Source organism: Lissotriton helveticus, chromosome 9 (assembly GCF_964261635.1).
Source record: "Lissotriton helveticus chromosome 9, aLisHel1.1, whole genome shotgun sequence".
NCBI lineage: Eukaryota > Metazoa > Chordata > Amphibia > Caudata > Salamandridae > Lissotriton > Lissotriton helveticus.
In genome coordinates, this window is record NC_136070.1 from 240031198 (window position 1) to 240047094 (window position 15897).

The window sequence follows — 15897 nt, forward strand, 5'->3', positions numbered from 1 at the left end:
CAGACAGGATGTCAAACACTGGTGAATACTGCCTCTTACACTCCTTGGTCGTGCGGCTCTTTTTAAGATGGTGGCGTTGCCGAGATTCCTATATGCATTGCAAAACACCCTCTACCTGGTCCCATCTAAGTATCTCGGGGCAGTAGAGGCAGAGATAACTATTCTATTATGGATGGGAGGACGCCCCGCATTGCCATGAAGAAATTAAGCAGGAGTTGGTATGATGGTGGAATAGCTCTGCCTGACATCAGAGCCTATTATTGGGCCTCGCACCTTGTCCCGATCAACCAGTGGCTGCATGTTCCCCAAGAGGAGCCAGCGTTTAGGCTCGACAGGCATCTTTTGGAGCCGACAGGTATCATGGATGCCCTATATAATAAGAGACGGAAGCACTCGGTTACCGGACCAACACTTCACATGATACCCATTTGGTTTATGGCTCAACGTGCATTGGGATGGAAAGGAGTGGTTACCTTAGCAACGCCATTATGGGACACAGAAAAACTTGGTAGGCTAGGCAACTCCAAGGGATTCAGGACTTGGGATACTATAGGGATTTCGTCGGTAGGAGATTTGTGGCAGAATGGAAAGGTAGTTCCTTTCACACACCTGCAGACCACCTATGGCCTAGCTGAAACTGAGCAATTTCGCTATATACAGATTAGGCATGCCCTGCAATCAGTCCTGCCACCAGGTGCGACCCCAGAGGAGTCCTCGCCATTGGAGGATAGGCTCTTGACCGACCACCTTCAAAAAAAGGCAATCTCAATGACGTATAAAAAAATTATCAACAACAGACCTGACCCTACGGGAACAGTCAAGGAGGCATGGGAAAAGGATGTGGGAGACATTGACGAGGCGGATTGGCGAGAGGCACTCGCCTCCCCGAAAGAGGCGGCGATTCCATCAAGGCTACGCCTGGTACAACTCAAAATTCTACACTGCACATACTACAGAAGGGTGCTATTGCATAACATTGGAAGTGCAGACACACAGCAGTGCTTGGGAGGGTGTGGGGAACCGGGGACCTTTTTCCATACTATATGGACCTGCCCCGCAATAGGAAGGTACTGGATGGCAGTAATGAGGACACTCTCCTAGGTTACGGGAACCACGATATTACGGAACCAAAGTATTGTTTACTAAATATTTGGGAACCAACAGATTTAAATACAACGGCGCAGGGATGGGTGAACTTGGGAGTAACAGTGGCGAAGCGAAACATTGCGCAGCGATGGGGATCCGGGGCCATTCCTACCCTAACCCAGTGGTGTGCTGACATGGAACTAGCAATGGTTGCGGAGAAGTCTGTTTTTATATACCGGGGATGTCCCAAAAAGTGGGAAAGAGTATGGGGGAGCTGGAACTCCTACAGAGGTGACATTTGCGAGCCACCACACCCGGAGAATTACGACTCAGATGAGAGTATCTGAATGGTTTTGTTTTAAACGCTTTGATTACCACGCAAGAGAAGGGAAGGGGCTATGGACAAAAACAGCTTGGAGAGGGGCCTCAGCAACTGAAGGAGTGAATATGTATGTGCACAATACTATGATCTGTATTTATGTCATGCCAAGATTGATGTATGAATATTGCTTTATTTCTTTAATAAAAACGTTTTTTTTTTTTTTAAGTATGGTCCATATAGGCCAGAGGCTGAATGTACATCAAATTGTGTTGTGAAACGAGACATTCGCCTGGGCTGCATCCTTGCTCCGCTCCATTTTCATTGTTTATTAATGAGGTGGACAAGGTCCTGCAAATAGTATAAGCTGATGCCCCTCAAATCTCTGGGAGACCTATCCCAGGGCTGCTTTATGCAGACAATGCTGTATTACTGCCCTGCACCCTGGTTGGACTACAGTGATTAGTTAACAGCTTTGGGGATTTTATTACTGAGAGGAAGTTGATAATCTATAAAACAAAGACATATACTATAATATGCGGGCCCAAATTAAAGATATGCAAAACTTTTTACATTGATAATACTCCTGTAGATTCTGTTGATTCGTTTTGCTACCTGGGAGTGACTTTTTTAGGTAGTGAGAATTGGTCATACAAAATAGCCAATGTTCGATCCAATATGAACAGGAGTGTACGTGGGTTTTTTAGAGCTGCGACAAAACTAGACATTCGCCTAATCAAGGATATGTTAGCCATTTATAAAGCTAGATCTGTTGTCTCCACCATGTATGGTGCAGTGGTGTGGAGCTACCTCTGCAGTCAGGCATTGCAGCATGAAGAAAATTGCTTTTTAAACCGCCTTTTAAGTCAACCTTCTGCAGCATCCACTGAGAATACATCGGGAAGTAGGATTACAGTATCTAGCAGATTTGATCTCACTACGTCCGCTGCTGGTATGGAGGGCCATCTGGGCTAAAGATGAGACTGGCTTTACAAAGTCAATTATTATGGATTGTTTATCAGTGAATAAGACAATGTGTTTCCCCTGGTTTAGATAAATTAGCAATACATATAACAAGTTGTTTAATCTATCAATGCAGTTGAATCCTGTATTTGAATTTGAATTTAAAATTTTGAATTTGAATTTAAAAACATTAATTCAGCGCACTTTTACCCAGTGGTTTCATGGCGCTCTGTGTGATGCAGTGGGCGGCAGCAGCAGGGAGAGATTTAGGCAGGGTAAGCTTGCGTGAATAGGAAGGTTTTAAGATCCTTCCGGAACTGTAGGTAGGAAGGCGATGTACGGAGGGCAACAGGAAGAGAATTCCAGAATACTGGAGCAAGGACAGCGAACTTCGCTCCACCCGCCCTCTGTTTTTTAAAACGGGGGGTGACTAGTAGGGCCATATGAGAGGAGCGAAGCTCTCTACCTGGAAGGTAAGGCATGATAGCAGAGCATATGAATTCAGGGGCTGTACCTGACCTAGCCTGAAAAGTGAGGCAGCCAAGTTTGAAAAGGGCGCGCTCTCGCACCGGCAGCCAGTGTAGTGCTTTGAGCAGTGGGCTGGCCCGATGGTATTTAGGTAGGCCATGAATCAGGCGGGCAGCCTGGTTCTGTACCAGCTGCAGGCGGTGGATCGCATAGGCAGGGGCCCCATTGTAGATTACGTTACCATAATCGATACGAGAAAGTACCATGGCCAGCACAATAATTTTTAGAGCAGAAAAGGAGAAAAAACGAGAAACTTTCCTAATTATTCTAAGGGAAAAGAAACAAGAGGAAACCACTGAACCAATTTGTGAATGAACAGAAAGTTGTGAATTTAGGAAAATCCCAAGGGTTTTAACTTTAGGCACAGGGAGTGGAGGGGCACCAAGTGACGGGGGCCAGAAGGAGGGGGACCATGGACTGCAACCACCTCCGGTCAGGACCAACTCGGTCTTATCTGGGTTGAGTTTGAGGTGGTTGCAGTTCATCCAGTCCTGGATAAACGTCATGACTGACTGAACATTCTGGGCAGATGAAGGGGAATGGGAGAGGTTGAAGATTAGCTGGAGGTCATCGGCGTAATTAAACACCGTGACCTCCAGCTGCTGTAACATAAAAATAAGGGGGTAGATGTATAGGTTAAATAAAAGAGGGGAAAGTGACGAGCCCTGGGGGACCCCGCACTCTACCTTGCGGGAGGCCGCGGCAAAGCCAGCCAAATGGACCGCTTGAGTTCTCCCTACTAGGAAGGACTCGAGCCACGAGAAGGCCAAGCCCTCTATGCCCGCCGCCCTGACATGGCTGAGGAGGATGGAATGGTCCACCGTGTCAAAAGCGGCGGACAGATCCAGAAGTATTAGGGCTTGTGGTAGATTGATGTCTATACCTTCACGTAGCTTGTCCATTACTGAAATCACCACCTTCTCCGTAGAGTGCAGGGGTCGAAAGCCAGCTTGACAGGAAGAGAGGCAATGATTTGTCTCTACATGGGTGCTCAAAGTAGTCGTGACATGAGTCTCAAGGACTTTTGCTAGGTAGGGCAGGAGGGAAATGGGGCGGTAGTTGGAAGGGAGAGATGAATCGGCGTCAGTTTTTTTTATAATTGGAACGACAACCGCTGATTTATGTGAGTTGGGGACGGTGCTGTGTGTAAGCGAGTCATTAAGAAGGGTCAGGGGCGGGATAGGGCAAGCTAAATAAATTTCCCTAAGGATATGGGCTGGGGCAAAATCCAGGGAGGAACCTGATTTGACCCGACGAAGCAGTAAAGGAAATGTATCGTTGGTTAACAGCGGGAAGGTGGTCAGTTTAGGGGCCCTGGGGGGTGGGGAAGGATTAACAAATGTGGGGGAGGGGAGAGGAATGTTGAGTTTAATTTTTGAAACTTTGTCAATAAAAAACTCATTGAGCGAGTTACAGAGGGACTGGGAAGGGGGGATGGTGGCCGTGGCTCTGCTAGATGATGCCAGTTCATGGACGGTAGAGAATATTTCCTTCGAGTGAGACTCAGCTGCCATTATCCTGCTCGTATAAAACTCAGTTTTAGCCTCGAGGATGCCCTTTTTTTAGACTTGTAAAACGGACAAATAAACTATCTTTTGCTCGGGGCTATAAGTTCTTCACCTGTACAGGTGACTGCCCTAAGCAAATTGGTAATTAAGAATATTTTTAGAAATTATATAATAGTATATCAAGACTGGCAAGGGAAAAATCGACTTTTATATTTTATCAATTAATCGAGACTAGGGAGGGTTTCCAAAATTACTTAAAGCAGGTTACAAAGTCAATACAGCACTTTGTATTAACCAGACTTAGACTTGCACATCACTAAGTCGCTTTCCCTGTAATGGAATCCTGTCCTCCAGATTCGACTCCTTGCCCCTGTGATGGGCAGACCAAGCAAAGCACCATTCACTATTCCCCAGATGCATCAAGAACCCATTTTGCTATTCCTTAATAGTGAAAAATAACGATTCGCTATTAAGGAATAGCAAAATGCAATGCATGAAGAAATCACTAGAAAAATAGCGATTTCTTAAAATTCCTTAATTGCGACTCGCAAATTGCGACTCGCAAATTGCGAGTCGCAATTAAGGAATACCTCTCCATTCATTCCTATGGGCCTGGAGGCCCATAGGAATGAATGGGAAGACATTCTCAATTTGCGAATCGCAATTAGCGAATCGCAAATTGAGAATGCTATTTCAAGGGTGCAGGGTGTCCAAAGGACACCCTGTTGCACCCCTGAAATTGATCTGTGCACATATGTTGCGCACACACATGCCCTAAGAGCATGTGTGTGCGCAACATGAAACTTTGAAAAATGCACTGTAGTGCATTTTTCAAAGTTTTTGCAAATTACCATAAAGTTCAACTTCATGGTAATTTGCGATCTCTATTAGCGAAAGCGCTATTTTTTAAACTTTAACCCCTTCGCTGCGGCGGCAATTCCGCCGCAGCACTAAGGGGGTGGGGCGGCCGCACGGCGCTCGCGTACTCGTGACGGAACCGCTCCGTCACGAGACGCGGTTGCGCTGTGCTTATGACGGAGCGGTTCCATCACGGCCCCGCCCGCTCTTAAGAACGTTCGGCGCAGGCGTGGAATCGCTGCCGCGAAGGCGCTCCGAGCGGGCCGTGACGGAACCGCTCCGTCATCATCACAGCGCGGCCGTGTCTGATGACGGAGCGGTTCCGTCACCAGCAGGGGAGGGGTTAATGCACTGCATTTAAGGAATCTCAATTTGAGATTCCTTAAATGCAAGTAATCGCAATTTTGATGATGCATCCCAAATGCAAAAATACCGGTCGCAAAGGGGCAGATTCTGAGAATCTGCCCCTTTGCGAGCGGATTTTACCTTGATACATCTATGCCTATATGCTCTTTTGTGGTTTTAATTCGAATTTTAGGTGTTCCTATTTATAACCACTTTTTTAAAAACAAAATGTGAAAACACATAAAGCTGCAATGAAATTACTGGCTGAACTTCATGATCTTGGGGTCTGTTTTAATATCCCCTTATTTTTTACAAAAGCAATAAATGTACAGAAAAGCATTGTCCTCCAAAAGCTAATATGTAACTGACAAGGACTTGATTTTATGCAATTTGCTGCTAAAAACCCTTTTAAAGTGATTGATTCTTTTATTGCAATGTATTTTTAAAATAGTAACTGATTTTATGGTTGTTTTGCACATACCGAATAAAGCTTATTTGAATTTAATTGCTAATGTAATTGTTCTCACCCTTGGAGTTTAATTACTAGATTTGTACCATTGTAGAAACAAATATTCTTCTGGAGCCTGTACATAACTTTTACAATTCCAGAAGTAAGTTGTAGTAAAATAACCATGGAAGATATTCAAACTTCAGAAAGTGAGCAGTCTTTAAATAGCACCAACGAACTCGGATAGTGTATACAGATATATGTACACAGTGTCTTATCCCCGCATTCCTTTACCATGCATGCCTTTACCATGCAGTTTTGTTGTAAAGGCGTGATTGGTACAGGATATGCGTAGTTTAGCTCTCCACTACCCCCCCCCCACCACCCCAAAGCCCTTAAATTGGATCCCCCCTACCTCGGTCCCCTTCACCCCCCGTCCTGAGGTCTAAATCCTACCCCGTCCTGACCTTAAAACTACCTCTTCCCCTCCCCCCGCCCAGAGGCCTAAAACCCTGCCCCCTTTAAAAAAAAATTACCCAGCCCCCTCTCATCCTGGGGCCTAAAGCGTACCCCAGCGCTGCCTGTAAAACTACCCCTACCCTGAGGCCTCAAAAACATCCCCCTTTAAAAAAACTACCCTGACCCCCCTCACCCTGAGCCGTAAACCTACCCTCACCCCTGAACCCCGACCCTGAGTCCTAAAACTGAAAACTGTATTCCCCTCCTAAAATTATGCCACCCCCCGTTGTTGTTCTAAAACCGACCCCCAACCCTTTAAAACTGACCCAGCCCCACTTACCTGTCCACATCCGACTCTGCCTGTTCCGGCGCTTCCTCTCCCAGTATGTCCTCCCAGTCTCCCCGCCCATCCGGACAGATAGACCGCGCGCTGCCTTAACCACACATATGAGTGATTAAGGCATATGTGTGGTTAAAGCATATGCTTTGGTTTAGGAATATGCGTGGTTTAGCTTGCGGGGAAACAGCACATTTGGCTTATCCCACGTAGTAAAGGCTGTTTCCCAACTAATGAACTTAGTCTTCTTTGCATTAGCCAGTTAAATAGACTGTTGCGCTTTCAACTGCCTGACTTCTTCAGTTATCAAAACACAGTGTAGGTATTCTGTCTCAAAAGGTTTTCGTACTTTGTGTGCCATGTGTGAAGAATACAGTATTTCCTATGGTGAAGTATGCATGTCTATTCAATGGGGGCCCTCAACATTTTGAACAGGTGCAACATAGAGGGTGGGATGGCAGAGCGCCTGTGCATGCACATTCAAAACATTTTCTAAGAGGCTGGCACATGTTGCCCTCTCTAGAACATAGAAGAAAATGTTGACCAAAGAAGGAAAGAATAGGAATCAGGTACTACTCTTAGTACTTTTTGTATTTAGGGTACAAGTACAGAGTAGTCTGGGTTGCTCTCCATTTGAATTACTCTTTGGAATTAAACCACACATATTATTAGAGATTACCAGGGAAGCATGGGAAAAGGATAACAGAGAAGCAGCAGAAGGGTTGTTACAGTATACTTCCCAGTTAAGAACAAGATTAGGAAAGCTAAGGAAACTGGCTCACGTGAATTTGGTTAAGGCCCAACAAAAACACCAACATTTTTATAACGGAGGGAAAAAATGGAGAGAGTTAGCAGTCCACGATTGAGCGCTTGTTTTGTTACCCACCTCAGATAATAAGATGAGGTCTGAATTGCAAGAACCCTACAAGGTCATACAAAAGATTGGAAAACTCACCCACAAGCTTCAACTACCCCACTACCAAATTACCTTATAAATCTACTCAAAAAATGGCTCGGCCCCTCCCCAGTTTCAGTGCAGACTACTACAAGCTTACCTCTTGTAGAGCCTACACTAGATCAAGTTTCGGTAAAAGATAACCTTATTGAACAACAGGAGAGTTTATCCATCTTCTCTGATTTACCAAGGAAGCCTCATCTCAATGGTCACGCTATCCATACCAAACAAGGGAATGTAGTAAAACAACACCACTATAGAATTCCAGAAGCTAGAAGAAAAGTTATAAGGGAAGAAATTGAAAACATGTTGCATCTGGGAGTTATTGAACCCTCCGCTAGTGACTGGTCCTCCCCATCATACTAGTTTCTAAGCCCAATGTAACTCTATGCTTTTGTATTGACTTCTGAGCAGTAAATAGCACCATCAGTATGCCGCTGCTTATTTGGATGACATAGTGATCTATAAAAAAGACTGGGAAGCCCATTTAACACATAAAGTGACGGTACTCGCAGAGTTGCAGAAGGTACTAATCCATATTAATGCCACAAAATCAAAATGTGCCTATAATTAAGTGAAGTATTTAGAATACTTATAAGGAGGTTTAATTGAACTCCAAAACGAGAAGGTGAAGGCCATCACTGGCACTCCTTTTCCTATAAAGAAAGCACAAGGAGAAGATGGATGGAGCACTGAACTTTTCAGACACTCACCCCCAGTCACAGATCTGGGTTGAATCCATCATCGTTCTTTAGCTCACTTTGCCACCCCAGTTCTGACACAGCTATATGGATTTCCTATAAACAAATGAGATATGAGAGCCATCTTAGGTCTTGTAGGTTATTATCGAAGGTTTATTCTCAAATATCTCACCATTAACAGACCTACTTAAAAAGCACATCCACAGTAAAGAATTTAAGACTCCATCCTCCCATGCTGTAGAAGCTTTCGGGCACCCTAAACAAATAATAGCTTTGAAACCAATTATTCTTTCTCCTGACTTTTCTAAACCCTTTTTATTACAGACTGATGCATCTGAATATGACATTGGAGCTGTCCTGTCACAGACCAGCGAGAGTGGGGAAAAAGGAACCTGTTCTTTTCATTACCCATAAATTATTCCCAAGAGAGATCATCTACCCAGTTATTGAAAATAATGATTAGCCATTAAGTGGTTGTGGGAGGGGGTGTGCAGCGGGCCGGAAAAGCAAGCGAGGAGGCCGTATATAGTGTGCTATAGTAGGGGTTTATTTCAAAGTCACAGAGGTAGAACACAGGAAAAACAAGGAGGGCGTCAGGGTACTGGATCCACGCCGGGTCTGGGGTGCAGCTTGTGGTCTTCCGCGGCTCCAACGGCGGTTCCGGTGACGTGGTGTATCCACGGAGGGCAGGGAGCAAAAGAGAAAACAAGGGACCGTTAGTCCTATCCTAGTTCAGGATCTCAGCAACCGTCACCGACACCCGGGGCGTGGGGGGGGAAGGAGCGGAAAAGAGACAGTGAGGAAAGGAAGGTACCGGGAGGAGGGAGTAAGGGGCGAGGAGAAGAAAGAGTGGTTGGTCGGGGCGTGAGGGAAACGGCGGGGCACACAGTGCAGTGCTATACAATTATTACACAGTGCAGGGGACGTGATACTAAAGAGAAGGGAATACTTTACAAGGACTATACAGGGGGCTCCTAACGAGTGGGGAAATAGTGAGGTTAAAGGCACTCACGCGGTCCGCCGTAACTCTCCCGTTGAGTTACGGCCGCTCTACAGCCACCTCCTGTGGACTCCACCACTCTTCGCTCCACTCGTCTGCTTCAGCCAGCTGCTCTCCGTCTCCTGCTCCTTCTCCTTCACGTCCGCCAGTCCGAGGTTCCTGCCACAAATCTCCGACGACTTCCACTTCCTGGTTCCCTCTTTTATCCTGTGCTGTCGCTGCCATAGGGGCGGGGCTTCCGGGGTCCGGGAGATTTAAGGTTGTCCGGCCCGATGTTCTGGTTGGTCCCTGTGGGGAAAAGAAGGGCGTGACTCTCTGGGCTTCCGTTGGCGTGCCGAGTCGGGTCCCCATGCTGGCGTGCTGAGGTCGGGGACACAGTCCCGGGGGTAGCGGGAGAGGTAAGGGTGCGATAGGGTGGGGTTCAGCTCGGGGGTGGCGGGATGCCGGTCACAGTGGTCCATTGAGATATTATCTAGAGGCTCTGGCCTTTTTTTTTATACACTGATCCTGATCCTCTGACATGGCTTAGAAAGAACAAGGAACCTATCCTAGAGTTCTTAGATAGTTTCTTTCCCTCAAGCCCTTTCAATTTGTAGTTCAACAATAAAAGGGTAAACAACAAGGCAACACAAACTTTCTCTATCGATTTCCCCTCTTTCCCAATTATAGGGAGGGGGTATGTCAGGAGTTACTGGAGAGCGAGGGAACAGAAAACACATCTGAACTCCTTTATTGGTCGCCTTCTCAATCAGCACCTGTAAAACAAAATCTAGGAAAAAAGGTTAACGGAGAATGACTAACCACAACAGAAAAGGAGACTCCTTGTCTTGCAGGGAGGAAGAGAAGAGGAAAGAGAATCCGGAGAGAAACAAGAGGAGAAAGTACAAAGGGCAGAGCCAGAGTTTAACCAGAGGGAAAGGAAGACACCAACAAAGGAGCGCGAAAAAGAGTTGCTGAGCGAGAAAAGACTGTCCATTACTGTGCAAAGCGGGATACCGGAGATATCGGCCGGGAGGGAAACCAAAGAAAATTGTCAAGTAGAATCCCACCAGAGCTGCATCTCAACCCGGCACATTCCAGTGGGAGCGTGGCTAAGCCAGGTGTGTCGGAAGGTATCTGGGTGGAGGGGTAAGAAGGGATTTACTCACAAGCGTAAATAGCGGACTGGGGTCTTACACCAGCGTAATAAAACCAAATGTATTCTTGTTAAGAGTAAGGAATTGTTATCCTGAGGTTTTTTTTCTGGTGAAATTTGATTTGAAATGAGTTTTTCTTTTCCTCGTTATAAAACTACTTATCCAATAGATTCCTAGGCTCAGCCAAAAGAGTAGTAGCCTGTCAGTAAAAAGGGAGCATGCTCAGAGAAACCCTGATGTTCAGTAATGATAAGACCACCTCGTTAGCATAAAGGGGAAAAGACTCAACCAATATTTAACAAAGAATCGTCTGGGACAGTGGAAGGAAACAATGATCGCCGAGGAAGGCAGAAACGGACAGAAAACTTTGTTTTGTAAAAGAGAAGACACTAAGAAGACAGTTCTAGAAGGCTGACATAAGAAAAGATAGAAGTTAAGGGGCAATAGGTTTATCCTTATATACGAGAACGCTCACTTGTGTTTTTCTTTTGTTTCTGTCAAGGGCTCCAGGACTGGTCGATACCTAGAATAATGAAAGAGAAGAACAAACTTTAATTTAATTGCAAAGTTTTTTTGCTTGTCATCAATAAAAGTCCTAATAAAACACTTCAAACAAGTTGTCTGTTTTACCTCAAGGATGGCAATCGAGCACATGCCTTATGAACCGGAGACTGGGTCGAAATATTTGATATGAGATACCAAGACCATTAGACCTGAAAAAGGCAACTGGCCCCATATGAAACACACTTGACGACTGAAACGTGGATGGAAAAGAGAAGCAGGTCTGGTGCTAAACCCTCATTTTTAAGTTGAGCCTAGCGGCAGCGCACATGCACTGCAAGCTCTGCGAGGCATGCTGTATTAGGGTATGCAGTGGAAGCCAGGCCCACTCTCCGCCCTCTCTCCGCCCATATTTGTCATTGGCTTGTGTCATGGTCCTTCCTAAAGGCTTGCTTCTGATTCGAAAATAGGCTTGTTAGTCCCGCCTTAGTACCTCCTTGTCTCCATTTGTTACCACCCATAAGGACTGGACTTTTTACTTGGCTTGTTACACGTCGGCATTATAAGGGGGTGAGCACTATTTTGTTTATTGAAAGTGATGGGGGAAATGGCGGACGATTTTCTTATACAGCGATATGTCCTCTAAATTGAATGCTGAGTGCGGCATCCGCGATAGGGAGACCGCACTAAGTTTACATTTTGTTTTTTAAACTTTGATGAACACGGCACCCGCTTTAGAGACGCCACACTTTTTTTTTGCCTCGAGGCTTCTGCCCCTCCTAATGTGTACCCCAGGCTGTGACACCAATGCACAAAAGAGTTAGACATTTTATGCTAACAAAAGGGTCTGAATGGAGCATGATCTAGTTCCTTTCCCTTTACAGCGCTCCATGTTGTTTCTCTAACCTATAGGCGTCTCTCCACCACCCTCCGAGATGTGTTGACTGTCAGGTGTTTCTCTGCAGCGTTGCCTTCTCGCCTATGTATTTTCCCAATCTACACGTCTCTCTATCTCATTTATTTGCTCTGCTCATGCTCCACTTTTGCACTCCCTTTCTCTCTCACCAATTGCTTGTATCCACCCCAACCACTTCCTCCATGTTGCTTCCAGCACCCACGTCCTCCGTGTTGCTTCCCTTCGCCTACACCTCCGTGTTGCTTTTGCCTCCCATGATGCTTCTTCCCACACCTTCTTAAAACAAGCATTTGCAATGCAATAGGTCTCGCAATCACACAAGTTTAAGCTATTGGCATTGTAAATGACAATGCCTTTTATTTCTGTTTTAAAAACCAAAACATAAATAAAAGGCATTGTCATTTACAATGCCAATAGCTCAAACTTGCGTAAATGCGAGACCTATTACATTGCAAATGCTTGTTTAATTTTGTGGTAGGGGGACACAAGTTAAAACATTTTTATATCACCTGCACTTGATTTCAAAATAGGTTTGACAGTTTAACAAAGGGCGAACATCAATACTGATATAGGGGACTTAACCTTACGCAAACGAGTGAACACTTAACTAAGAGACAGTATAATCAGTGAACATTAGTACTCCCATATTCTTCCCAGAACAAGATGTGGAACTTCATGTTAAATGATTCCACTGTAGGTAGGTGAGGGTTCATCATCGTAGATGAGTATGGTAATTCGATAGGAGGTTTGACAGTTTCTTCCAGGACTTTTTGTTTATCTCTGTTTACAGAGAGAATACAACAGTCTTATAGCTTCTCTCACTCCCTCTTAAATGTGTTAGCTACTTTAATTCTATGCATATGTGAGGGAATCATGTGATGTTCTTGCTGCTGTTACCACCTGCCATGTGCTTCTTATTTGTATATGAGAAGACTGCAGTGCGTTTGTCCATGTTTCCACCTTGTTGTGTTGGGTAGCTCAGTGTAAAAATTTCCACTGCACAAAATACAAAGTGATTTGCATTGCCAAGGCTTGTTTTAATGAATAATATTAATGAAAGACTGAACCCTCATTAAGTATGCGAGAATGGTTTACTTTTAGTTTTGTGAAACAAACAATTTTTGAAATGGACTAGACAGCTTTGTAAAATATGAAACTTAGTTGGCAAGTGCCTCCATGTCATGAATAACACCTTCATGCAATTCTGGCATTTAAGCCAACACCACTTTGCATCCTAGGGTTTGGAGCTCATAATAACAATTTTAAAAACAAAACTGCAAGTCCCACAATGTCACATGCTGTTGGCTGAAAAAATAGGAACTGCTGATTTTACTGAGAAACATCCTTTACAACGCAACTTTTACCACGCAGTGCTATTACAACGCAGGTTTTACAACGAAAACCATTACAACGCATTGCGCTGGGGGGCGCTCTAGGATAGGGAATAGATTTAATTTACTATCCAACACCTTCCCTAGTGTCCACGGGGACTGGAGTTGGAATAGTAAATTAAACTATTCACTATCCAGCACCCCAATGCGCTATGCGTTGTTATGGTATGCGTTGTAAAAACTGCGTTGTAACAGCATGCGTGGTAAAAGCATGCGTTGTAACGTCATACATCCGATTTTACTATATGTCATAGTACCACTTGGAAGACAATTTCGTTCTGATATTCTGCTTTTTTCTTGTAGGCAACCAAGGGTTAAACTGGCCAGTGGATGAGAGGGCAGAGATAACCTCTCAAAAGCAGATGTGAGCATCTTGATGCTAATGGGCTGACATTAACACTCCTTGGAAAAACAAACCAGCATTCTAAAAAGCCATTATTTACCAGATTAATGCAGCAGCTCATCGTGTCTGAAGATGGATTGAGAATGGAAAATAATGTGCTAGCACCCATTTTTCCATTCTTGAAATGATGTAAGTGCATCTGCAAATTCACTCAGAGGCACCCTGCCTTGTAGGCAGGGCGCAGGTGCCCGCAAAGGCCCCCCGGTGTCTCTGTTTACTTTTAGCATATGTCTGACACAACAGAAATCATGTATTTGTATCATGTGTTGGCTGCAGGTACACATGTAAGAACGCTCCTGCCATCTAGTTTTGGGTTTGGACTCTATAACTTGTTTTTCTTGAAGAAGTCTTTTATTGCTGACGTGACACCGATGCTCCTTCTCTTCAAGAATGCGCATGTTCAGCAGATTCATTGTTAGATTGATTTTTTCCGCCAACGGGTTCTGACCGATTGCTCTGAACCTCTGTGCAACTTTGTCAACCATGCAGCCTATTGACAATACATTCTTGAAGCAGCTTCTAGTCCGCGTCACAAGAATCCTACTATGCCTCGACTTCGTCATCCGACGAGCTTTATCGTTTCACCGATTGAAGCGTCTTCAACAGGCCCGGACTGGCCGTTGTGGGCACCGGGCAATCCCCCGGTGGGCCGCATGGGTGGGGGCCGGTTTACTCTAATACCCCTTCCTTCGCACAGCTGAGAATGCTCTGCTCAGGGTAATGAAAGGTAAAAAGAAAGCTTCCTCGGGAAGTGCCCTCAGTGCGGGGAAAACTACGCATACTCGGATCAACATGACATCTGCAACCTCTGCTTGTCGCCAGAGCACAATGAACAGGAATGCATTGCCTGTGGCCTGTTCGAAAACAAGAAATCTCTACACTTTCAAAGTGGCCAACGTGTAGCTCATAACAGAAATGGCGCCGGAAGCAGAATTCTCAGCAGATGAGTAACAGCAGGTTCATATCGGCGACAAGGAAAAAGAGGACATTGCAACTGAGGGTGGTGTTACCTTGTGCAGACTGCACTATGTGGTATCTGATGTCTCTGACCGTGGTGGAGAATCAGGATGAAAAATCAGCCCCTGCCATGGAACTCCTTGAGGAACTTTCAGAAACAGGATCAGGACATAGACCACTTCAAGGCCTGTGAGTAAACAAGGTCCCCAGTCCCTCACATACATAAAACACTTACCACCACCTCCCACTCAACACCGCCTTGGTGCGCCAAAACCTTTGAGTTCCGGCCGCCACCGAGAGCGTACCTCAAAGCAGAGACAGGACAAAACTCTACTCTAGCCCCATTGGGCTCCAGGCCATAAGCTGCAGCATGGAGGGGATGCACAACCTTCACAACCACAGCAGCTCTTGATTCCAGCAAAGCCATAGACATCTGCACGGCTCATGATGACATCAAAACTGTCAAAGCCACGCCCCCTCTCGGCCATTAAAGCCATTGGAGCGGGGCAAATGTACGGCATCGATACAACATACATGATCAGGGCTGAGTCACACCTCGACACCTAAAAAACCGTTGATGTCGAAGGCAACTGTATCGACAGTCCACACTCCACAGGAGCATGGAAAGAAAAAGACTGAAAAGGACATGGCACCCAAGAAAAGCCATACCACAACCAGCCCGGATGTGGTGGGCAATGTTTTTGAAAACCTTTAAGAACATATAATGAAAAAAATTTGATTTAGTGGAGGAACACTTATCTGGAAATGTTCTCAAGATAAATGGCCCGGACATTGTCCAATCACAGCCCCCTCCAAAGAAGAAGCTTATGGAACATAAGGCCACTAGCCCTATGCCACTGGACACTACACCACCTCCAAAGAAAACAAATAAATGCTGCAGGAAAACGTCTGTCAATTGGGCATGCAAACCATTGGTGCATAGCCAACTCAGTGGGCTTGCTATCCCACTGTAGCAGGGCTACATCAGATGACATGGAGCAGCTACTACAATATCTCCCAGAACAATACAAAAGGTGAGGGGAGGAATTAAACACTGAGGGCAAGCAGATTTTGAATGTAACTATT